At 45.3% G+C, this 26,495-nt stretch overlaps 1 protein-coding gene and 1 long non-coding RNA gene across 2 annotated transcripts in view; one reads left to right on the forward strand and one right to left on the reverse strand.

The window, feature by feature from the left end:
• Window positions 1-17,528, forward strand: part of LOC148147352 (uncharacterized) — a 41,403-nt gene extending 23,875 nt beyond the window's left edge. The window contains exon 3 of the long non-coding RNA XR_015759971.1: window positions 17,285-17,528. This is a non-coding gene — a long non-coding RNA (uncharacterized LOC148147352). The remainder of the gene's footprint in view (window positions 1-17,284) is intronic.
• LOC122558478 (11-beta-hydroxysteroid dehydrogenase type 2-like) overlaps window positions 1-26,495 on the reverse strand; it is a 74,018-nt gene that overhangs the window by 26,574 nt on the left and 20,949 nt on the right. The gene's annotated exons all lie outside the window — the stretch shown is intronic.

Consider the following 26,495-nt stretch of genomic DNA (forward strand, 5'->3'; position numbering starts at 1 on the left):
TAGGAGAAAGTGAGGACTGCAGTTGTTTGAGAGTCAGAGTCAAAAGGTGCAGTGCTGGAAAAGCACAGGTCAGGCAGCATCTGAGAAGCAGGAGAATCGACATTTCGGGCATGTCCCAATGAAGGATTATGCCCAAAATGTTGATTCTTCCGCTCCTCAGATGCTGCCTGATTTGCTGTGCTTTTCCAGCGCCACAATTGACAGATTGTTTGTCAGGGTGTCAACTTATGACCACTTCTGGGCAGCTGACAGAGATCCAATATCTCTGGTGGCACACTGGCTTGATGTTATCTGCCTCCTTGTGGGAATGGGCCTTTGAAAAGGAGAGGTGATTTTTGCAGTGGGTTTTGTCACATTTCATCCCATGCAGCTTGTTTCCACTGTATCAAACATCAAAAGGATGTGGAGGACATCAACTTGATGACATATACTCTTTGCTCTGCCCAAAATTCACTAGTCTTCCAGTCAAGGAGTGACCCTCAGCTAAGTGTTGCAGGTTGGCAAATTCCAAAGTCCAAGACTATGTGCTGAGGGACCACCATAAAGATTGGGGCAGCTACCACAGAAACTCAATGGGGAAAGATGCTGCTTAAGGTCATTAAGACCATTGCATAGCAACAGGCAGGAAGCTGGAGAACACCTCAGTCTGGGGACCTTACAAAGAATGTAGAGTGTGAATCAAGAACACTGAAAATTTCAGAGAAACATTTTACACCTACTGGACTAATCTATTGCAATGGTATTGAGTGGACCATACTGAATGGTGACAAGGTGAATTTTCTTGTCCATTGTGTAAAATTCAAGTTGAAATGTTTTGCATGGTAGTTTTACAGATCCGATCTCTCATAGAAATGGACAGTGATCCAGCATTCTATAGCCCTCCCTCCTGTACCAACTCTTCGGTCATGCATTCACCTATTCTATCCAACCATTCCTATAATCATTATTATGTGGCACTGGGATAAATCCTGCATTTCAATCTATTTTGCAGCTCCCTAAATTCTCACTGCAGGATTCATCTCTCTACCTAGTTCCTTGATACAATTGTGAACTCTAATTGTTTGCCCTCCCCCTTCAGAATGTTCTGTAGCCATGGATATCTTTGACTCTGGCCCCAGGAAGGCTTCCTGGAGTCACATCCATGGCCACAGAACTGCCTGTCTATATCTTTCCCCAGTAGAGTGTCCTACCACTGTAGTTCTTCTCTTTGTCTGCTTCCTGTTGTGCAGCTGGGCTTGGGCTGCACTCCCCAGTGGAACGGTCACATTCACAGTCTTCCAACTCAGAAAATCCCTTCATCAGTAAGGTGCACTTTCCTGACCAGCTGGCTGCCTCCCTGCTTCTGATTGATTTTGTGGCAGGTACACGGATCGGAAAGGTTTAGAAGGATGTGGGCTGAACACTGGCAAATGGGACTTGTCCGGTTTAGAAACCTGCTTGGCATGGAGGAGTTGGGCAGAAGGGCCTGTTTCCTTGATATATGACTCTATGACTCTATCCATTTCTTCCTTGACTGGACTTGTTAATTTGCAAGCTGATCACATGTAAAGATGTGCTATCCACATAACTCTCAGCCTTGTGGGTGCGCTGTAATACCTTCAGTTGGCACTCAAATTGGTCAAACTGGTGGCACTGCCTGCAGATGTGGTCATCCAAATTGCCAGGAGAGTTTAAGAGTCCCCACATACTGCTGTCTACAACAAACTGTTCAGCACTCTCCTGCAGTACTTTAAATGAAATTACTCTTATTTTAAAGTTCTACTTGGCATAATTTTTTTAAAGCTGAAAATGTGTTGCTGGAAAAGCGCAGCAGGTCAGGCAGCATCCAGGGAACAGGAGAATCGACGTTTTGGGCATAAGCCCTTCAGGATCTGTTTGGTGCCATTTGACACACCCGCTCTCCTCAGGTTTGAAGCTGCTCCAATCCTTCCAAATTGCAGCCTTGGAAGGATTGGAGCAGCTTCAAGCCTGAGGAGAGCGGGTGTGTCAAATGGCACCAAACAGATCCTGAAGAAGGGCTCATGCCCGAAACGTCGATTCTCCTGTTCCCTGGATGCTGCCTGACCTGCTGCGCTTTTCCAGCAACACATTTTCAGCTCTGATCTCCAGCATCTGCAGTCCTCACTTTCTCCTCAAATTTTTTAAAGTTTGTTTTACTTTAAATCTAAATTGTAGATTAGTAAAATGTAGAAATTCCTCACTCTTATGGTGACAAATCTGTTTCTTATCCTGTGCCTGTACATTTTCCCTGTGCTAGCTTAGAAATGTATGTATTTAAAATTCCCTTTGTCAGAGGGATGTTGACCACATTAAAGCTCTACTATTGAAGGAATGCTAAGACCTTAAGAGTGGGTACTGGAGGTTTATCTGGATGATTACATGAGGGACTTCAGATATGTGGAGAAATTGCACAAGTAGCAATTGTACATCTTGGATCAGAGAATACAAAGTGAGATGTAAGAGAGGGATTCAAAATGAAGAAGAGTTTGAAATGTTTCACACTATTTGCTGCTTCCTCTGGCTAGTGGGTTGATAACCAGAGATCATCAGCTTAAGGTAGTCAGCAAAAGAACTAAAGAGAAAATTGAGGAGACATTTTTTTCACACAAAGCATAGTTAAGATCTAGAATGCACTTCCTTGAAGTACCAAATCAGATTGCAAGATAATGAACAAAGAGTAATGGGATAATAAAAGAAATAATGAAAAGAACTAATTTGGCATGTTATAGCATACTAAACGGAGACCTTTTTCAGAGAGCTGTGGGATATTAATGAGTTAATTTGCTGAACTGACCTGCAGGAAATTGAATGTCCAGAGGCTAGGATGGGATGCCTTACAGATAGGTTAGAAGGAATTTACATTCCCATCCCTTGCCATTCAGAGCCATTTACATGGCCACCTCCTATTATTCAGAGTTAATTTACATTTGCATCATCATCCTATTCGAAATCAATAAGAACATTGCAGTTGGAATTTTGACTACTCCCTGCAGTTTAAAAAAACACTTGCAACAGATTTGACTATTAGGGATGACTTACAATACATGGTTTTTTGAGATGATTAGGTCATTGCATTGTGTCTTGAGTGGCATGTGACTGTGAGGGAGTGGTTGGGTGTTGTCTTGTGGGCATTACTGACTGTGATGTAAAGATTTTGTATAAAGAAAGAACTGTTTCCTTTATTCAGAGAGATTCCCTTGACATGGCTTCACAAGAATAGCAAAGGGTGTTAAAATGTTTCTCCAGAAAGTTTGTTGTATTTGCTTAAGAAAATTTGGTTGTTGCTCACAGAAGTTGGCATATTGCAATTGCATGAAGTGTGTAAGAATCTCAAAACAAACATAACAGCTGGACTGATGGCTGTCTAATGCAAGTTGATGGGAGTTAATAATACACGTGCACATTTCTCTATGGATCACAACCTTAATGTGGAGGAGATAATCCCTTGAGCAATGCCATTGTGAGATCCTTACTCTAGTCGGATCACCCATAGTGGCACTGTTTGTGGGAGATGCCAGACAAAGGATGGTCCAAAAATGTCCTCAACAGCAGAACAAGTGAAGGAAGACTGAACCTTTCAGCACTGAAGGAAGGCTGCAATGGCAATTGGTTCTGATCGTCATGGTTTGGCACTTCACCTAAATCTGACCCACAACCTGCCAAGATCTTTTTGGAAATTAGCATGCACAAAGTTCCCAGTGTTAAACAAAATCCTGCACAGATTTTCATCTGCGTATCAGGAAAGAAAAGGAAGCAAATCTTAACACTCTGGAATTCATTTCCTGATGGGACTCCGGCTCCTTGTGTCAAAAGATCTGTGGGCTGAATTCCAGCCAGCTCAGAGGGCACACGGCAGAAAAACTCAATGCTGAGGAAGTTTCATTCCAATTGAGGGGCAGCTAAAAAAAAAAGGTACCAATGGTGAGAACCCAAACCACCTGTACTTGTAAAAATGTGCCCCATGTAAAGCTCAAATGAACCATTTAATGAGGCCATCAACCTCAATCAGAAAATATGGCCCACTAATTTTCTGTCTCTCCCCCACTATCTTTGAACCAAATCTTGCATTAATACCCTGTCCAATTAATTATGTCCAGAATCACTGAACATTGAGTCCAATAAACTAACACATTAACAGTGCTGTGGTCCTCTAGACAGCATGGGGTTGGGACTTTGAAAGTGCTGCTGAATGCACTTAATACATGGAGAGGGGGAAATGGCGACAGCAAGACAATGGTGAAGAATTGCTCTAATACACATGACTGCAGAACTGAACAGGAAGGGATGTTCCACCTCTTCTGTCACCCCTGCACTATGAACATTTGTTGGGAGCTCCAGCCGTATTTCACTTCAACCAGTATTTCATGCAGTCCAAACAATATCTGGCTCTAATACAGATTTAGCACAGACTGGCAATCTTTGGCTTTTGTTTGCAATCCTGTGCAAAGCCACTGTTTTAAAATCCAACTATTTGAGTAAGTAAGTTCACCACATTCCCAAATATAATTGATCATCATTTTTTGACAAAGCTAAGAAAACTGAAATGTGTTTTTCCTTCAAGTCAAATAGCAATGCATCAATTCAATTGTAAAACAGCCAACATTAAAAAAAACACTAATGGGTGGAAAGCACAGCAGGTATTCACAACAAAAAACTAATTCATTCATTTTACAGAAAAGTGACCAAGAAAGATTTAAGACGTGCCAAACATCACAATTCTGGTTTATTCGATTGCTTGATGCTAGCCAGAAAGCATGCTGGTTTATTGGCTATTATCCAGGAATATATTCTGGCCATTGTTGGGGGTTAGTTTTTCTAATCTCTAATCAGTCAGTTAGCAGTACATAACTGCACTTTTGAAGCTTATCTGCATAACATAGGCAACTGGCCAAACAGCAGCATTCAGAATGTAGAACGGCTGTCAACGAAAGCTGGATATTTAGTGACATGCGTATCCTCTTTTTAACAATGGCATTATTTCTCCACATATTTACATGCCTCTGTCCTAAGGCTACAGTCAAAAAAAAACTATGACCAAAACAGGAACAATGACTCTGGAGTTCCATATCTAAAGCAACTGGAAGCAGTTTCTCCTTACCTTCTTTATCTAAACACCGGGGCCTTGATTATGCAATTGAAGGCCTCCCTGTACGTGGATGACATTGCTGTTTTCTGCTTGGATTAGATTAGATTCCCTACAGTGTGGAAACATGCCCTTCGACCCAACTAGTCCACACTGACCTCCGAAGAGTAATCCACCCAGACCCATTGCCCTCTGACTACTGCACCCAACGCTATGGGCAATTTAGCATGGCCAATTCACCTGACCTGCACATCTTTGGACTGTGGGAGGAAACCCATGCAGACACAGCGAGAACGTCTGTGTGGAGTTGGCACAATCGACCTAGGCTGGAATCGAACCTGGGACCCTGGTGGTGTGAGGCAGCTGTGCTAACTACTGAGTCACTGTGCCGCTCTTAACCAGTGGCACTCCACTGGTTCAAAGGTAGAAGACAGAGGGTGCTGGAGAAGGTCTGTTTTTCAGAATGGTGGCCTGTGACCAGTGGAATGCCACAATGATCCGTGCTGGTCCTCTACTTTTCATCATTTATATAAATGATTTGGATATGAACATAAGAGGTATAGTTAGTAGACTTGCAGATGACACCAGAATTGGAGGTGTAGTGGACAGCGAAGAAGGTTACCTCAGATTACAACAGGATCTTGACCAGATGGGCCCTTGGACTGAAGTGGCAGATGGAGATTAATTCGGATAAATGCGAGGTGCTGTATTTTGGGAAAGCAAATCTTAGCAGGACTTAGACACTTAATGGCAAGGTCCTAGGGAGTGTTGCTGAACAAACAGACCTTGGAGTGCAGGTTCATAGCTCCTTGAAAGTGGAGTTGCAGGTGGATAGGATAGTGAAGGCGGCTTTCCTTTATTGGTCAGAGTATGGAGTACAGGAGTTGGGAGTTAAAAATCACACAACACCAGGTTATAGTCCAACAGGTTTAATTGGAAGCACACTAGCTTTCGGAGTGACGCTCCTTCATCAGGTGATGAAGGAGCGTCGCTCCGAAAGCTAGTGTGCTTCCAATTAAACCTGTTGGACTATAACCTGGTGTTGTGTGATTTTTAACTTTGTACACCCCAGTCCAACACCGGCATCTCCGAATCAGGAGTTGGGAGGTCATGTTGCGACTGTACAGGACATTGGTTAGGCCACTGTTGGAATATTGTGTGTAATTCTGGTCTCCTTCCTATCGGAAAGATGTTGTGAAACTTGAAAGGGTTCAGAAAAGATTTGCGAGGATGTTGCCAGGGTTAGAGGATTTGTGCTATAGGGAGAGACTGAACAGGATGGGACTGTTTTGCCTGGAGTGTCAGAGGCTGAGGCGTGACCTTATAGAGGTTTACAAAATTATGAGGAGCATGGTTAGGATAAATAGACAGAGTCCAGAACTAGAGCGCATAGGTTTAGGGTGAGAGGGGAAGATAAAAGAGACCCAAGGGACAACTTTTTCACAGAGGATGGTACGTGTATGGAACGAGCTGACCAAGGAAGTGGTGGAGCTGGTACAATTACAACATTTAAAAAGGCATCTGGATGGGTATATGAATAGGAATCAGAAGGGTTGGGAGGGATGTGGGCTGGGTGCTCGCAGATGGGATTAGATTGGGTTGGGATTTCTGGTTGGCATGGATTGAAGGGTCTGTTTCCATGCTGTGCATCTCTGACTCTATATGGCTGCAACCACCACTGACAGCACAGTAAAACCAGACTTGTTGGCTACATGGGAATAGCCACTTCTTGCTACAGCAGGGCTCAACATTAAAATAATCTGAAGGACCTAGCCGCATGACACAGTGGTAGTGAGTCCACAGTCCTAAAGATGAAGGCATTTCCCCTCAGTTTAAAAAAGGCAAATGAGCACTTAACTATCATTTTAAACACCTCTGAACACCTTTTAAAACCCATCATATTTTAAATACCTTTAAACACTTTTCCAATGACACAGACAGAGAAAGATTATATTTGTAGCAATGTAACTTAATTATAGAAAATGCTCCCCAAATCCCTCATGGAATCTTGCAATATGATTTTGTAGGCATTATTTTAACTGGTTTATTATGTTGATTTACAGATTCATAAAGAAAGCTGTATAAATTAATTATCGCATCTGACTAACAGTTGGTCAAAATGGAGAGATCAGAATCTGGTTGACAAGTGGGGATGACCTTATTTCTATATATTTATATCTTATCAATACTCAACTCGCCACATTTGCATGCGTTTTGCAATTCTCCACCCTTCTCCTGAGGAACTAGATGACAACAATACCTGACTTGGTTACCTGGCAGATGCAGCTTGCCGAATGCTTCTAAAAGGTCTCCATTTTAACGTCCCTTCATCAATGTGTCTTTGAATGCTCCATGAACTGTGTTCTCTACTATAAATCCACTGAAGTCCACATCAAACCATCAGCCTCACCACATCATTGTAGCTGATCTCGGACCACTCTGAATTCACTTCAGCCCTTCAGGAAGTCACTTTGGAAGTCAGGGTACTTTCATCTTGCATGCTCCTGCCAGGTCATTTTGTGCAGAGAGGCACACAGTCATTTCAAGCACTTATAGAGGGGGCAGCTCATGGTTCTGGAATTCTTTTCTTAGTGCTTAATAACTTGGTGGTTACTTGAAGCCTGACAGCCTCTGTCAGAGAAGGGACAATAAAGTACCAGTGACACTGGTTTCAAAGGTTTCAAGGTAAGTGCTAGATAGGACTCTGAAATTCGAACATCCTAGATATTCAAACAGCCCATTAATATAAAAGAATACAAGGAATAATTAAGTACGGTCACCAGAGAAATAGTATTAGACAAACTAAAGCTAAAGGCAGATAAGTCCCCTGGCCTTAATGGCTTGCACCCTGGAATCCTAAAAGTGGTGGTTACAGATATAGTGGATGCATTAGTTGTAACTTTCTAAAAATTCTTGGATTTTGAAGCATCAGGATTGTCAAACTGCTAATATGACACCCATATTCAAAAGGGAGACAAAAGATGGGTAATTTTAGCCAATTAGAGTCATAGAGTCTTACATCATGGAAACAGACCCTTAATTCCAACTAGTCCACACCGACCATATTCCCAAACTAAACTAGCTCCACCTGCCTGCGTTTGGCACATGTCCCTCCAAACCTCTTATTCATGAACTTATCCAAAGGTCTTTTACATGCCATACTTGCATCCACCACTTCCTTTGGCAGTTCATTCCACTCTTTAAAAGAAACATTTCTCCTCATGTCTGGTTTAAAGCTTTCCTCTCACCTTAAAAACATCCATCCCTAACCTCTCTTGTTGGAAAAGTGCTGGAATAAATTAAGGAAATAATAGCAGAACATGTGAAAAATCATAATCTAATCAAGCAGGGTCAGCATGTCTTCATGAAAGGGAAATTATGTCTGCCTAATTTATTAGAGTTGTTCGAGGAAGTCTCAACCAGAGTGGATAGAGGTGAAGCAATAGATAAGCTTATCTTGTATTTCAAGAAAGCATTCAACAAAGTACCTCTTAAGAGGCCAAGTCTTTAAGATAGAGCCCATGGTATGGAGGATAGTTAATTGGCATGGATAAAAAAATTGGCTTATGGTCAGGAATCAGTGAATGGGGATAAAGGGGTTATTTTTCAGGTTGGCGACTGTGACCAGTGGGGTTCTGCAGGGATCAGTACGGTTTAGAATAAATGTTCATGACTTGGAAGAAAGAACTAAATGTATTTTAACCATATTTGCAAATGACAAAAATGGGTGGAAAGGCAGGTTTTGAGAGAGATACATTCTAGAGAGAGATATTGATAGATTAAGAAAATGGGTAGAAAGTTGGCAAATGGAGTATAATATGGAGAAATGTGAAGTTACTCATTTTGGAAGGCAGAACAAAGAAACAGAGTATTATTTCAATGGGGAAAAAACTGCAGAAATCTGAAACACAAAGGGACTTTGGGGGGGTCTTGTGCTTGAAACACAAAAGATAACAAACAGGTACAACAGATAATCAGGAAGGCCACTGGAATATTGACCCTTATTTCAAGGGGGTTGGAATACAAGAGTAGGGACGTCTTGTTGGACAAAACGATAGTGAGACCACATCTGGAATACTGTGAGCAGTTTTGAATCCTTTATTTAAGGAAATCATTTCATTGGAGGCAGTTCAGAGAAGGTTCACTAAAATGATCCCTGGTATGGAGGGATTGTCTTGCAAGCAAAGGCTAAACAGGTTGAACTCTACTCACTGGGATCTATGAAAATGAGAGGTGATCTTATTGAAACCTAAAGGATTCTCAAGGGGCTTGATAGGATAAAATATCGACAGTATGTTTCCCATCATGGGCGGGTCTAGGTACAGAGGTCATAGTCTCAGAATAAAGGGGCATGAATTTAAGACTAAAAAAAAGAGGAATTTATTCTCTTAGAGTTGTTAGTCTTTGGAATCCCTTACCACAGAGCTGGGAGGACAAGTACTTGTGTCTATTTAAGGCCGAGATAGATAGATTATTGCTCAGGAGGGGAATCAATGGGTTATGGAGAAAAACACAGAAGAGTGGACGTAAGGAATGTCAGATCAGCCATGATACTACTGAATGCTGGAGCAGGCTCAAGGGCTGAACATCCTACTCCTGTTTCCATTTCTTATGGTCTTATCCTTAAATGAGGTGGAAGACTAAATTCAGGAAAGCTTCGGATAGTGCAGAATTCCAAACTCATCGGTTATATCAATATTTTTAAAAGAGCTAGGTATTCATCTCTAGAAGCTCCAACAGTATGAAGGCTATGTGAGAATTCCTTCATTCACTAAGGTATGAGTTTATTTGTGTTATATTCGGCAGTTACTCTCAGTGTCTTGGTATGAAAGTCAAAGTGCAATAAATCATCTTTCTATTCCTTTCTTGCTCCCCACATCACCAGACTAAAGCACTAGCAACAAAGAAAGGCAACAATAAAAATTTCTACAGGGCACTAGACAATGCTGGCTTACAAACCTTTCCTTATGAAGGAAGTTATAAAGTATCCATGCCATCCTCATTAAAGATATTTCTAATGCTATTTCTAATGCTGCAAGCAGATTTAATTAGGGTTCAGCGAAAAGACTCTCTGGAGACAGATATTCCAAATTACTCAAAATAATCTTAGAGACCTCGTATATAAACTGGAACAGAAACATCAACTTGTGATTGAATGACCTGTTTGAAAAATATTTAGTGGTTTGTGCTGGAAGGAGTACAGGACAATGCCTGTGTCCTTGTTATATTGGACTGTCAGCCAGATGGTTTAGTAACAGATGGTACCAGAGCCCTTTAGCCATCTGTCAGGACTGTTGTTGAGAATAATGCAGTAGAAAAACCGCTGAGTCTCGGAAAAATAAGGGACTTATTTCCTTATGCTTATAGTTATAAGTTTTCATTAAAATGTTTCTCTACCAACATATATTTTGACCAGCACTCACTAAACATTGCCTTCCACACATTCACAATGGATCAACTGTTAACACTTTCAGAATGAGGATTTCTATTATCTGCAAATACAGAGCCATTAGCAAGCATAGCAGCAACCACCTGAATCCCACCACATTACAATAAACTCTGTCCTTTATGAGCTGAATTGCAACAAGGAATTATCTGCAACTGATGTAAAAATGTTGAGGAGTGTGTTTAGAGGCTCGAGAAAGTTACACCCCTCAAACTTTTGTACACTGATCACTGACATAAGCTGCAATTTGACTAAATGTTACACACGTTTTGTTATTGCTGAAAGGGAGAGAAGGGCATATTGAGATGATATCTGTCTGAGTTTTGAACTAATAACTCTTGCTATTTGTTGAAACATACTAAAATATAATTCCCATTGACAGTTCTTCAATATTAAAGCTTTGCTAGATTTCAAATTCAAAATTAAAATTTCTAGTCTATACTGTTAGAATCAGGGAAAAGAATAAGTTTGAACTTGGGTTTCATTTATATTTAGAGTTCCTGGAGCTAAAAATTTGTTAAGTCTCATTTTCAGCACAAATCCTCCAACCCTGGCGACATCCTTGTAAATCTTACAGTCTACCCGTTCCCATTAAAGGTTCTCAGCAATTAAACTTTAAGCTGCCTCCTCAGTTAAGTGGCTATAGTGATGTGCTGAATGGAACCAATGTATACATTAGGTTGCCCACTGATCCCGCACTCTTCTCAATGGCACATTGTCAGAAACAAAGCTGCACTTTTGAATCATAGAATCCCTACAGTGTGAAAACAGGCCCTTTGGCCCAACATGTCCACACCGACTCTCACCCAGACCCATTACCCTATCCTATTCCTCTACATTAAACACTGACTAATGCATCTAACCTACACATCCCTGAACACTATTGGCAGTTTAGTGTGGCCAATTCACTTAACCTGCATACCTTTGGATTGTGGGAGAAAACTGGAGCAAACCCACACAGACAGTGGCAGAATAGAGTCAGAGATATAGAGCATGGAAACAGATCCTTTAGTCCAACTCAACCATGGCAACCAGATATCCCAACCCAATCTAGTCTCACAAACTTGATTGAGTTTTTTGAAGAAGTAACAAAGAGGATTGACGAGGACAGAGCGGTAGACAAGATCTATATGGACTTCAGTAAAGCCTTCGACAAGGTTCCCCATGGAAGACTGGTTAGCAAGATTAGATTTGAAACTTTATTGCTGGAACAGCACAGCAGGCCAGGCAGCATCCAGGGAACAGGAGATTCGACGTTTCGGGCACAGGCCCTTCTTCAGGAATGAGCAGAGAGTGTTCAGTAGGAGAAGATAAAAGGTAGGGAGGAGGGACTTGGAGGAGGGGAGTTGGAAATGTGATAGGTGGAAAGAGGTCAAGGTGAGGGTGATAGGTCGGAGTAGGATGGAGGCGGAGAGGTCAAGAAGAAGACTGCAGGTCAGGAAGGCGGTGCCGGGCTGGAGGGATCCGGCTGAGACAAGGTGGGGGGAGGGGGGAATGAAGAAACTGGTGAAGTCCAAGTTCATCCCCTGCGGTTGGAGGGTTCCCAGTCGGAAGATAAGACGCTCCTCCTCCGACCGTCGGGTTGTTGTGGTTTGGCGGTGGAGGAGTCCAATGACCTGCATATCCTCGGTGGAGTGGGAGGGGGAGTTGAAATGCTGTGCCACAGGTTGGTTGGGTTGGTTCGTCCGGGTGGCCCAGAGGTGCTCTCTGAATCACTCCGCAAGTAGGCGGCCTGTCTCCCCAATATAGAGGAGGCCACACCGGCTGCAGCGGATGCAGTAGATGATGTGGGTGGAGGTGCAGGTGAATCTGTGGCGGATATGGAAGTTTCCCTTGGGGCCTTGGAGAGAAGTGAGGGGGGAGGTGTGGGCGCAAGTGTTGCACCTCCTGCGGTTGCAAGGGAAGGTGCCGGGAGTAGAGGTTGGGTCGGTGGGGGGTGTGGATCTGACAAGGGAGTCGCGGAGGGAGTGGTCTCTACGGAAAGCTGATAGGGGAGGGGAGGGAAATATATCCTTGGTGCTGGGGTCTGTTTGGAGGTGGCGGAAGTGACGGCGGATGATGCGCTGTACATGGAGATTGGTGGGGTGGTAGGTGAGGACCAGTGGGGTTCTGTCCTGGTGGCGGTTGGAGGGGCGGGGCTCAAGGGCGGAGGAGCGGGAAGTGGAGGAGATGCGGTGGAGGGCACCGTTGACCACGTCGGGGGGGAAATTGCGGTCCTTGAAGAAGGAGGCCATCTGTGTTGTACGTATTTTGAACTGGTCCTCCTGGGAGCAGATGCGGCGGAGACGAAGGAATTGGGAGAATGGGATGGCGTTTTTACAGGGGGCAGGATGGGAGGAGGTGTAGTCCAGGTAGCTTTGGGAGTCGGTTGGTTTGTAGTAGATGTCAGTGTTGATTCGGTCGCCTGAGATAGAAACAGAAAGGTCTAGGAAGGGGAGGGAGGAGTCCGAGACTGTCCAGGTGAATTTGAGGTCGGGGTGGAAGGTGTTAGTGTAGTGGATGAACTGTTCAACCTCCTCGTGGGAGCACGAGGTAGCGCCGATACAGTCATCAATGTAGCGAAGAAAAAGATGGGGGGTGGGGCCAGTGTAGTTGCGGAAGATGGATTGTTCCACATACCCTACGAAGAGGCAGGCATAGCTGGGGCCCATGCGGGTGCCCATGGGTACTCCTTTTGTTTGGAGAAAGTGGGAGGATTGGAAAGAAAAGTTGTTCAGGGTGAGGACCAGTTTGGTCAGTCGAAGGAGGGTGTCGGTGGAAGGGTACTGGGTGGTACGGCGGGAAAGGAAGAAGCGGAGTGCTTTGAGTCCTTCGTGATGGGGGATGGAGGTGTACAGGGACTGGATGTCCATGGTGAAGATGAGGCGTTGGGGACCGGGGAAGCGGAAATCCTGGAGGAGGTGGAGGGCGTGGGTGGTGTCACGAACGTAGGTGGGGAGTTCTTGGACTAATGGGGACAGGACCGTGTCGAGGTATGCCGAGATGAGTTCGGTTGGGCAGGAGCAGGCTGAGACGATGGGTCGTCCGGGGCAGTCAGGTTTGTGGATTTTGGGTAGGAGGTAGAAACGGGCGGTGCGGGGTTGTGGGACTATGAGGTTGGAGGCGGTGGATGGGAGGTCCCCTGAGGTGATGAGGTTATGGACGGTCTGGGAGATGGTTTGGTGGTGGGGGGTGGGGTCATGGTCAAGGGGACGGTAGGAGGAGGTATCTGCGAGCTGGCGTTTGGCCTCAGCGGTGTAAAGGTCAGTGCGCCAAACTACTAACGGTGCCCTCCACCGCATCTCCTCCACTTCCCGCTCCTCCGCCCTTGAGCCCCGCCCCTCCAACCGGCACCAGGACAGAACCCCACTGGTCCTCACCTACCACCCCACCAATCTCCATGTACAGCGCATCATCCGCCGTCACTTCCGCCACCTCCAAACAGACCCCAGCACCAAGGATATATTTCCCTCCCCTCCCCTATCAGCTTTCCGTAGAGACCACTCCCTCCGCGACTCCCTTGTCAGATCCACACCCCCCACCGACCCAACCTCTACTCCCGGCACCTTCCCTTGCAACCGCAGGAGGTGCAACACTTGCGCCCACACCTCCCCCCTCACTTCTCTCCAAGGCCCCAAGGGAAACTTCCATATCCGCCACAGATTCACCTGCACCTCCACCCACATTATCTACTGCATCCGCTGCAGCCGGTGTGGCCTCCTCTATATTGGGGAGACAGGCCGCCTACTTGCGGAGTGATTCAGAGAGCACCTCTGGGCCACCCGGACGAACCAACCCAACCAATCTGTGGCACAGCATTTCAACTCCCCCTCCCACTCCACCGAGGATATGCAGGTCATTGGACTCCTCCACCGCCAAACCACAACAACCCGACGGTCGGAGGAGGAGCGTCTTATCTTCCGACTGGGAACCCTCCAACCGCAGGGGATGAACTTGGACTTCACCAGTTTCTTCATCCCCCCTCCCCCCACCTTGTCTCAGCCGGATCCCTCCAGCCCGGCACCGCCTTCCTGACCTGCAGTCTTCTTCTTGACCTCTCCGCCTCCATCCTACTCCGACCTATCACCCTCACCTTGACCTCTTTCCACCTATCACATTTCCAACTCCCCTCCTCCAAGTCCCTCCTCCCTACCTTTTATCTTCTCCTACTGAACACTCTCTGCTCATTCCTGAAGAAGGGCCTGTGCCCGAAACGTCGAATCTCCTGTTCCCTGGATGCTGCCTGGCCTGCTGTGCTGTTCCAGCAATAAAGTTTCAACTTTGATCTCCAGCATCTGCAGACCTCACTTTCTCCTAGCAAGATTAGATCTCATGGAATACAGGAAGAACTAGTCATTCGGATACAGAACTGGCTCGAAGGTAGAAGACAGAAGGTGGCAGTGGAGAGTTGTTTTTCAGACTGGAAGCCTGTGACCAGTGGAGTGCCACAAGGATTGTTGCTGGGTCCACTACTTTTTGTCATTTTATACAAATGATTTGGATATGAACAAAGAGGTATAGTTAGTAAGTTTGCAGGTGACACCAAAATTGGAGGTTTAGAGGCACCTAAGAAGGTTACTTCGGATTACTATAGGATCTTGACCAGATGGGCCAATGATATAAAGTGGCAGATGGAGTTTAATTTAGATAAATGAGGTGTGGCATTTTGGGAAAGCAAACCTTAGCAGGACTTATACACTTGATAAGGTCCTAGGGAATTTTGCTGAACAAAGACCTTGGATTACAGGTTCATAGCTTCTTGAAAGTGGAGTCGCAGGTAGATAGGATAGTGAAGGCGGTGTTCGGTATGCTTTCCTTTACTGGTCAGAGTATGGAGTACAGGAGTTGGGAGGTCATGTTGCGGCTGTACAGGACATTGGTTAGGCCACTGTTGGAATATTGTGTGCAATTCTGGTTCCCTTCCTATCGGAAAGATGATGTTGTCAAACTTGAAAGGGTTCAGAAAAGATTTACAAGGATGTTGCCAGGGTTGGAGGATATGTACTATAGAGAGAGGTTGAATAGGCTAGGACTGTTTGGCCTGGAGTGTCGGAGGCTGAGGAGTGACCTTATAGAGGTTTATGAAATCATGGGCATGAATCGGGTAAACAGATGAAGTCTTTTTCCTGGGTTGGGGGAGTTCCGAAGTTGAGGGCATAGGTTTAGGATGAGAGGGGAAAGATATAAAAGAGACACATAAGGGGCATCTTTTTCATGCAGAGGGTGGTGCGTGTATGGAATGAGCTGTCAGAGGAAGTGGTGGAGGCTAGTACAATTGCAACATTTAAGAGGCATTTGGATGGGTATATGAATAGGAAGGGTTTGGAGGGATATGTGCTGGGTGCTGGCAGGTGGACCTACATTGGGTTGGGATAGCTGGTTGGCATGGACAGGTTGGACTGAAGGATCTATTTCCGTGCTGTACATCTCTAGGACTCCATGATTCTACTCTCTCGAAACTCCCACATCCGTCAAGAGGAGTATATTACTCTACCGAAGACAGTTTTTGCTCCTTTCAATGTGCAGACACAGAAAATAGCACGTCTTATTGCTCTACAAAACACAGCTTCAGGCTAACTTAATACTTATGGCTTATATTTTAAAAATTTAATCAAGAGACAGATCTCAATAAAACACAAATCAAGAAATAACCCACTATACTCACTATTGTAGACTTACAGCAAGGCTACATTTAAAACTATTCACTTATTTGTTTCAGTGCTGTGACCTTTCCCACACAGGTTCCTCCAAGATCAGTTGTGAATTTCACTGTTTGGTAGGTTTTCCTGGACGCACTCCGATGCCCAGTGAGACATGAATTCAAATAGTAAAGGGAGTAACTGTGCAGATTCACTGCTGTGTCAGTTAGCAGTGTGGGTCTCCCTCCCTCTCTCTATCTGACCTAACACAGGCTTCAAGTATACAAATATAGCATCAGGGAAGTGTTCAGGGTCACAGGGTTGGAAGCTAGAATGAAGAGGTTGACACAAGGAGAAAGATCACATCTCTTGCAGGGACCAGGAGATCTGCCCAAAAAGGGTAGAATTGCTCCACGAAGGGAATGGTCAAGGAGGTAAATGCCTAGTGTCTGGGCCCTGAGGGTATGGCAGGATAGTTCTGGAACTGTTTAAAAAGACAACCTCCCCAAGGGCAATTAGAAATGGGCAAAATTTGCTGGCCACCTCAGCAATGTCCACTTTCAAATGAAGGAATAAACGAAAAAAGCTTATGTCAATGGTCAAGGTCAGCGAATGCAACATTGTATTTTCACAACTCCACCAACCGCTCTCCCTCAGCAGCACTCTATAACACTTATAGCTCAAGACTAATGACCCAGATAGCCCACCTCACCTTCACACACCTAACAGTGATGCTTAGTTTACACCTACCTCCGGCTGTTCAGTTGTGGCAGGCTCTTCATTCAAAAAAAAGTGTGCTACACGACCACTGTCATTCTGCTCTTCCTCTGTCTGGAGAAAGTGGGCCACAGTTGACGAAACTAAGAGGTCAACTGTTGGGAGACAGGATGCCTCCATCGTGTTCAGCCTGACGGAGAAGATGGTTTTGCATATCATGGCCCAGCTGCAACATAGCAGGGGAAGAGCCCTTGCGGCAGGCTGTGACTCATCGTGTGAAAGCATTCAAGATGTTACTTCTTTATGCTCCTGCCCAAATCTCCAGCTCACCCTCATCCTTCTATCTGGCTGTGCACCTCTCACTTTATACCTTCACCCCATTCCCACATGTCAACCTTTTCCTTTTCAATTTGCTTTCAGGTACTGAAGAGGTGAGGAATACTACTGCGAGTAACTCATCTCCTGACTCCCTAAAGCCTGTCCACCATCTGGAAGGCACAAGTCAGGAATGTGATGGAATTTTCGCCACTTGCCTGGATGGATGCAGCTCCAACAACACTCAAGAAAAGTTTGGGAGAAGATTTGTAGCTCGGGTGCTCGTTGTGGTTCTGTTCGCCAAGCTGGGAATTTGTCTTGCAAACGTTTCATCCCCTGTCTAGGTTACATCCTCAGTGCTTGGGAGCCTCCTGTGAAGCGCTTCTGTGATGTTTCCTCCGGCATTTAGTGACCTGTCTCTGCCGCTTCCGGTTGTCAGTTCCAGCTGTCCGCTGTAGTGGCCGGTATATTGGGTCCAGGTCGATGTGTTTGTTGATCGAGTCTGTGGATGAGTGCCATGCTTCTAGGAATTCCCTGGCTGTTCTCTGTTTGGCTTGCCCTATAATGGTAGTGTTGTCCCAGTCGAATTCATGTTGCTTGTCATCTGCGTATGTGGCTACTAAGGATAGCTGGTCGTGTCGTTTCGTGGCTAGTTGGTGTTCATGGATACGGATCGTTAGCGGTCTTCCTGTTTGTCCTATGCAGTGTTTTGTGCAGTCCTTGCATGGGATTTTGTACACTACATTGGTTTGTGTACGACCAGCTATCCTTAGTAGCCACATACGCAGATGACAAGCAACATGAATTCGACTGGGACAACACTACCATTATAGGGCAAGCCAAACAGAGAACAGCCAGGGAATTCCTAGAGGCATGGTACTCATCCACAGACTCGATCAACAAACACATCGACCTGGACCCAATATACCGGCCACTACAGCGGACAGCTGGAACTGACAACCGGAAGCGGCAGAGACAGGCCACTATAAATGCCGGAGGAAACATCACAGAAGCGCTCCACAGGAGGCTCCCAAGCACTGAGGATGTCACCTAGACAGGGGACGAAACGTTTGCAAGACAAATTCCCAGCTCGGCGAACAGAACCACAACACAAGAAACTTGACCCCATCCAGGACAAAGCAGCCCTACAAGCATCCACTCCCTCTACCACCAACACTCAGTAGCAGCAATGTGTACTATTCACAAGATACACTGTAGAAATTCACCAAAGGATCCTCAGACAGTACCTTCCAAACCCCTGACCACTTTCATATAGATGGCCAAGGGCAGCACATACATGGGAACACCACCACCTGCAACTTCCCCTCCATGCGGACTTGGAAATATATCGCTATTCCTTCACTGTCGTTGGGCCAAAATCCTGGAATACCCTCCCTAAGGGTGTTGTGGGTCAACCTCCAACACTATTTCTAATTTGAGTGAATGTTGCATTTGATTTTTCCTTGCATTTCAATAGCTAATAAATTCATTCAATCTTTCTTTAAGTCAAGTAAAGCCAGTTAAATTGGCTCCTTTTAAAACAGAAATAAGTTGGGACTGGATATGGTATCAACAAGGGAATGGATCCTTTAAAGTCAACTTTGTTGTGACCTAAAGTGGGGGTTGGCACAGGCCAGGGTGACGAGGCACATGGACACAAGATAGCCGCTGAGCCATCAGTTGGCTACTTGACACATAAGATGGCCGGCAGAACACAATATGGAGAGAGACAGCCGAGTAAATACAGACACTGCCTGGGGCCACTAGAATGTTAGCACAATGCACTTACATCCTAGTTGATTAGTTTAAGGCGGGTGAGAGAAGAGAATACACATGAGTAACAAACACTGCCCACTGAAATGTCTGGGTCCAGTCAACACCTTTGAAGGAAATGCTAACTGTTTGATACAGACTCAATACAAAGTGCTAATAGCCAGGGCTTCAATAATGGTCCTTCTCAGGAAGAGTGATTCTTGCCCATTACTACAGCAATGGACTTCCATACAGACAGAGAGGGGAGAATGTACGTGTCTGCAGTAATAGGAGGGAGGAAATGTGAAATGCCAATAGACACAGGAGTGGCCGTATCTATCACAAACTTACCCTTATCCCACACAAATAAAATTATTCACTTAACTGGGGTAGAAGGGGATTAAATACCAGCTTACCTAAGCAGAACTACCCTTGTAGAAATAAACAATATACATCCCCAAGAGATTCTATGTATGCTAAAATATTGAGGGCACCATAATGGGCAATGATCTCATGAGAGAACATAATTTCTAATCGATCGTGCAAAAGGGAAATTGATTTGGTTTGTCCCAGACACAACAGTCAGAAGACAGATTCAGAAACTTACAAGTCACCTGGAAATTTTCAAAGTGGCTACTGTCACCAGTAGGGACTGGAACCTCAAAAAGCGGGGAAATTCAGAGCCATCTGTGCCTCCATCGATGGAGTCTGGGCAGAAACAAAGTTAGATACAGGTCTAGTTAAGGGTTTCCTGGACTGGAGCACAAGCCCCACCGGCAATACCCAATAAAACCTGAAGCAAGAGTCTCCTTAGTTTAGAGCACTGACTTTGTGCTGGCTGGTGCTCCAGTCAGTGTGTTCCTGCTGGAACTGAAGAGGAGAAGAGTTTTCTTTGTCAAAGAAAAACAAAACCCGAAGCAGAAAAAGCTGTTGTGGAGATAGTGCAACGACAAGTGAAACAGGGAATCCTGAAAGAAATACAAGTACAACTAATTCCCCAACATGGCCCGTACTAAAGCCTGATGGGAGCTGCAGGCTCACCATTGATTATACAGGACTAAATAAGGTCATCTCCAAATTGCACCCCATTGTAGCAGATCCCTCCACCATCTTCAACTGCTTGGCCTTTGAACACAGGAGTTTCACTGTTTTATACATAGCCAACGGATTCTGGTCTATCCCATTACACCTAGAGTCCCAGAACAAATTCGCTTTTACAATAAGGAACAGGCAGTATACGTAGTTTCGCCTGCCACAAGGGTTCCACAACAGCCCCACTATTTTTCACAGAGTGATGAGCGACATTTCTGAAGAGAGTAGATTTATCAGAGGGTAGCACTGCCCTCCAATATGTAGATGATATCTTAATTGCCTCAGAGTCCAGACCAGGGCACCAGGAAGCTTTAGGGGTATTATTGCATGAATTGGAACCGCAGGGTTAAAAACGTTAGCCCCACAAAGGCACAGATTGGCAAAACAAAAGTCTTATACCAGGGTCACCTTATATCCCACGACTGCAAGAAGGCAATCCAATAGGTGCCACAACCTGCCACTATCAGGGGAGTCAGAAAGGTCTTGGGGCTGTTCAACTACGGTCGGAGCTTTATACCCGAGTTCACAAAATTGGCTGAACCGATCCAGAGATTAACTAAAGGAGGCAAGCCTGCCTTGGAACATGTAACCTGGGGATCAGAACAGGAGGAGGCATACAGTCAGCTTAAAACTGGACTCATTTCGCCCCCCCCCCCCCCAGCTAAGGCTGCCAGATCTCAGCAAAGATTTTCACATCCACTGTAATAATGAGGGAGGGTTTTACTTCAGTGGTAACCCAAGAGCACGCTAGCAGGAGAAGACCCATAGGGTACTACTCAACTGCCCAGGTGCACAGCAGCCTTAAACTGTGCTGCTTGGGCCGTTAGGGTTAGCAAGCCCATATTAATGACACGGAACAACACACTCTAGTAGAGATGCTAAACACAGGGAAACAGAGCTATCTCCAATATGAGAAGGAGAGAATGTGGGAGGTAGTTCTTTTACCCCCAAGTCAGTCCATGGTAATAGTTTGGGATACGGGGAGAAACCCCAGCTGAGGGAATTCTAGACACAGGGGAACTGCACAACAGTGGAGATAGAGATGGGGATGAAGATGGGGAGAGAGTAAACGATATACACCCATCAGAGGAGACCCTCTTCGTGGACGGGTCACGAAAATATGTAGCAGGCTCGCCCCGAACAGGATTGGCTGTGGTAAATGATAAGTTAGAAACAGTTATGTCCGGGAGGATTGATGGAAGTCAGTCCCCACAGGTAGTGGAATTGGTAGCACTCACCAAAGCACTGCAACTAGCAAAATGGGAAAAAAAAGGGTGAATATATATACAGTCAATATGCCTTTGGTGTATTCCAAGACTACATGGTGGCATGGGGTAGAAGAGGGTTCACCACCATGTGGGAACCCCTATCAGACACCAATTAAGAATTCAGGCACTATTGCATGCCAGTGAATAGCCAAAAGAGGCTGCAGTAATAAAAATAAAAGCCCATCAAAAGAAGCCAGCAAAATAGCCTAAATTGGTTAAAATTCAAAGGAAACCAGGTAGCAGACCAAGCAGTTCAGAAAGCCCTAGAGCAAGAAGCCATTAACGAGACGGCAATAGCCACTATTGAATTAGCGAAAGACACTATCCAAATTCAGCAGCTAGAGGACACCCCGCAGGAAGAGAGAGAACAATGAAAACTGCAGGGGGCGTTCAAAGGGGAGGATGGTGTCTGGAGGCAAGCAGACAAGGTGCTAGCACCAGCGTGTATACAGAACACATTGCTCGAAATGCATCATGGGCTCTCCCATACAGGTAGAGGCTATGAGGAGAGGGGTGGTGGAAAGGAATTAGGAGAGGAGAGATGTGGCCAAGTACTGCCGCTGATGCATGGTTTGTGCACAACATAACCCAGGGAGACCCATAAACATTAGGATGGGACATCAGCCCAGACCTAGGGGACCCTGGGAACACCTTCAGATAGATTTTACAGGGCCACTACCATCCTCCAGTGGGAAATCTACTTCCTGGTCATCATAGACCAATTCATCCGGTGGGTAGAAGCATTCCCCACCAAAAGCTGCACAGCGACTACTATAGCCAGAATATTAGCAGAGGAAGTAATCCCTTGGTGGGATATACCAGTCCAGATCAACTCAGACCAAGAGACACATGTCGCAGGCAAGGTCATGAACACTTGTCTGCCAATTACTTGGCATTAGACAAATTTCACATCCGCTATCACCCCCAGGGATGTTAGAGAGAACAAATAGAATGTTCAAAAATACTTTAGCTAAGGCTATGCAAACCTCAGGCAGAACATGGGCTGAAGCACTGCCAGTCATACTAATGAGATTAAGAGCGACCACAAATCAGGCAACTGGGCTAACACCATTTAAATTAATGACCGAACAAGCAATGCTATTGCCAGAGACAATAATCACAGGTGTAGGTCCACTACAAGACAGAATTAGGCGCTGTGATAGAATTAAGCGTCCAACTGAAAGGGATGCAGAAATCTGCAATTGATAAAGACGACAAAAAGGACAAGGCAGGGGAACTCGAAATCTTCCCAGAGGTCCCGGCAGCAGGAAGCCGCGTCAGAGTGCGAGCATTGCCCGACAAACCAGGCTTTGCCCCAAAATGGAATGGGCCATACTACGTGGTAATAAGTGGGGTCACCTGGGCCTGCCTGGGCATTAAAGGAAAAGGCACATGGAAGCATTGGACCCAACTAAAACCGTTTAAAGACTCCTGTGACCAAACTAATGTCATTGACCATTCCCCAGGTGCAAATAGGTACGGTGGACAAGACGGTCATCCTGGGGGAGTACTGAAAACCCAATTAAACAAACCACACAGAAGCAGGACTTGACTGATATACATTTTGCAGTCAAAATAAAGTTACGTCTGTATGTATTTCACTGTTTTTAAAGTGTTGCAACTGTCGTGAGCATGTCAGGATTTGAAGTTAATCTCTTCTATAAAACCCACTGAGCTTGCATGAGAACTGAACTGTCTGCTACCCACTGGCACCATCAGTGGAATCCCCATCTGTGGCCACCCCAGTGTGGACTCCTCCCCACCGGTGGGCACCTCAGGAGTGCCATGTAAAACAGCAGAGGGGGAAATACAAATGGGGACGAGATGTGTGCAGCTGGACAGGACCACCGGCCCATGGGGCCGGGCTCCCCAGCCTAGGGAAGGGAAGACCCAGTTAAAAGCTGGTATTACCAACTGTTTCACAGGACAGGGAAGGGGATGCGTTTATGCCCTGGTTCCCAAATATGACCCATGCATCCAGACTCCGTGCACTTATCAGCACTGTACGGTCACCATGGGACAGTTCCCCTGCACCTGCAGCGAGCAGGCATGCTTGAATATGACCGCAGGCAGACAATTCATACCTGGTCAATGCAATGACACCCATGTCAGGTCTGCCACATGGACGTACCCGTTCGATACTTACCAGCTTGTGCGGGGACTCAGGGGATCAGTGACAACGTGAGTGGACAGACAGACGGAAGGACAGTACAATGTATGTTACTGAACAGAGAAGGGATTTGTTTTCCTATTTAAGGGGATTTACACGACAGATACCCCAGACCTCCCAAACCTGGTTGCAGTAGGGACAATTGCACCCCTTACTGTACCATCCCTATTGCAGAAGGATAGTGACCCATTCCATCAGTCAGGAGTTCGGTGCTGACTGGCAGGTCCCCATCTCTTTGGGGTCATCTTTGAGATATGGATATTTGGGATCTCTATCTTTGCGGGGGGGGGGGGGGGGGGGGGGGGGATCTGCAGGGGTCATCAGCGCTAAAAAACTAAATTACCTTGTATGTGGCCTGACTATCTTCGGCAATAGTTCCTCAAAAGCTCTGGAAACAATTAATACAGAACTGGCTGAACTCCGACTCTACAGATGCGTTACGTGGTGGATTATCAAATAGCACAGCAAGGGTGAGTTTGTACCATTATTGGTGACAATTGTATCACCCATGTTATTGATGCCTCTTATAACATTACAGAAACCATCAAGAATATCCGAGACCAACTATGTAATTTGACAGGGAGCCACCTTCACAGACAACTGGCTAAACTGGTTGATAAGTAAATCCTGGAGACCCTACTTGGCACACAGGATAGTTCTCCTCATTAATGCAGTGTGGCCATGGGTGTTTAAGACTTTGTTGTAGAGCGCTACTGACGAGAACTGTACCAGCAGCGAGTGTCAACATGGAGAGCCCCCAATGAAACCTGCACTGCATGATACCCCTAGAGAGGACCTACCTCTCATGTAAATTGGGTGGTCTGCAGGAAATGTCCCCTTGACCATAAAGAGGTGATTGAAGTAAGAGATGGCACAGGGCAAGGTGACACGAGGAACATGGATACACAAGATGGCCGTTGAGCCATCAGTTGGCCACTTGACACAAAAGATGACTGTCAGACCACAATATGGAGACAGACAGCAGAGCAAATACAGATACTGCCTGGGGTCACCAGAATGCCAGCACAATGCACTAACAACCTAGTCAAGTAGTTGAAGGCGGGTGGGGGAGGTAATACACATAAGTAACGTACACTACCCAAAGTGTCTGGGTCCAGCCAACATCTTTGATGGAAATGCTAACAGCTTGACATGGACTCAATACAAAGTGCTCATAGCCAGGGCTGCAGCAATCGCCCTTCTAGGGAAGAGCGATTAGTCCCCATCACTACAGTAATGGACTTCTGCACAGATGTTGTCAATTTCAATGTCTGCATTGAAACTAACAACAACCACGCTGAAATTAACAAAGGCTGCACTGGAACTGAAGGACTGTATCGAAGCTATCAACGATTCTACAATGATTGCCATAAACAAACCATGTTACAAAGACAATAATCTCATCACTGACCTACTGTACAAGATGTATAAAAGTGTCTTGACATATGCTCTGGAGGGGAAGAGAAGAATCACAGCTGACCACTGTGCTGTTGGTGTCTCTCTCTCTCTCCATGGAGCTCCGGTATTTCCTTGTATAATAAACGGTCATTGAACCCTGACTGACTCCGAGGCAGGTGATTTTCCCCTATAACAGGCCAATGGAGGGAATGGGTTGAATAAAGAAAGGGGGCGAGTTCCTTCCTGCTCACCTAGGATGATAGGAATTGGTGTAGCTCAGTTGGCTAGGTTGTTGGTTTACAGAGCCAACAGCGTGGCTTCAATTCCCATCACTGGTTTGAGGTTACAACGGAGGACTTTCCTTCTCAACCTCTTCCCTCACCTGAGGTCTGGTGTCCCTCAAGTTAGATCACTACCAGTCACTTCTCTCTAATGAGAGCAGCCCCTATGATCTGGCAAGACACCACAATAACTCCCGGGATCATAAACTGGAAATTCTCACCCAGGGACCAGTCATAACAATTGTTAATACTTCTTTAAATAATAAAATTCAGCACTTTTCTGATGACTGATGACATGTTGAGTTCCCGGTTTTGTTTTTCCCCACCTTTCTTAATTTGTAGAATTACATTTGCCAACATGTTATAATCCAAGTTTAAGTGGAGCTTAACCCAATAGAACATCTCGCTCTTTCCTGAGTATTAGTACAGGTACCCCATGAATTGAAACTCCTTCTGACAAGAGTTTTTGAGTAATATACCTAATTGTCTCATTGGTTCTACCCAATGCCTTTGGTATAGGTTCAGGTAACATCCAGAGATAATGACTATTGAGAATCTGCATTTTAAATTTGGACCCCAACCTCTTAAACTTTGTCAGCAAAGATATCATTTCTAATTCTATTACACGGTTGGCTCCCACACAGATAAGGAGAGGTCATTAACCCAGCACTTGGTATACAACACTACTTTTGGAATCCCAGTCACAGGGAACAGTATCCATCCTCCCAATTATACTGTCTCCTAGTACTACCATATTCATATTTGCACCTCACATTGAATGCCATCCTGCACCATTCTCATTTTGCTTATTCACCTTGTAGTCCTTGCTCTCTTCAGCCGAGGTAGAAAGTAAATTCTATCTGCTGGTCCAGCATGTTGCACCCTGATACCTGCCTGACATTGTCAAACCCTCCCATTCCTGACTGCTCAGCAGTTATAAAGTTCTATTAACCTAGATGATAGGATTGATCCCCAGAACAAAAGGGTCGAGGTAATGCTTTCCCTCCTTGATGCCCCACAATGTCTAAGTCAGACATCAGCTCAGTAGCTCTGACCATCTCAGACTCTTATCACAGAAATGGCTGTGCTAAATTGTAATACATTCCACAGATTCCCAAATGTTGTAGTCACCGCACAATATCAGCTCTACCATGTCTAAGTTTATTTAATAAGAGAATTAGTTGCTAATTTAATAAGAGAATTAGTTGCTAAAGTAATAGCGTGGGGCAATTTGTTCAGGAAGTTGGAGGATCACAGGAGAGTGTTAAATTGGTATTTCACACCTGTCTTTACTCAGGAGGAGGAGGGTGCAAGTACAGAATGACTGAAGTTCTTGAGCAGATTAATATAAGAAG

The sequence above is a fragment of the Chiloscyllium plagiosum genome, unplaced genomic scaffold, assembly GCF_037043375.1.
Source record: "Chiloscyllium plagiosum isolate Xiang-an unplaced genomic scaffold, Cpla_swu_hap1 HiC_scaffold_17, whole genome shotgun sequence".
Taxonomy (NCBI): Eukaryota; Metazoa; Chordata; class Chondrichthyes; order Orectolobiformes; family Hemiscylliidae; genus Chiloscyllium; species Chiloscyllium plagiosum.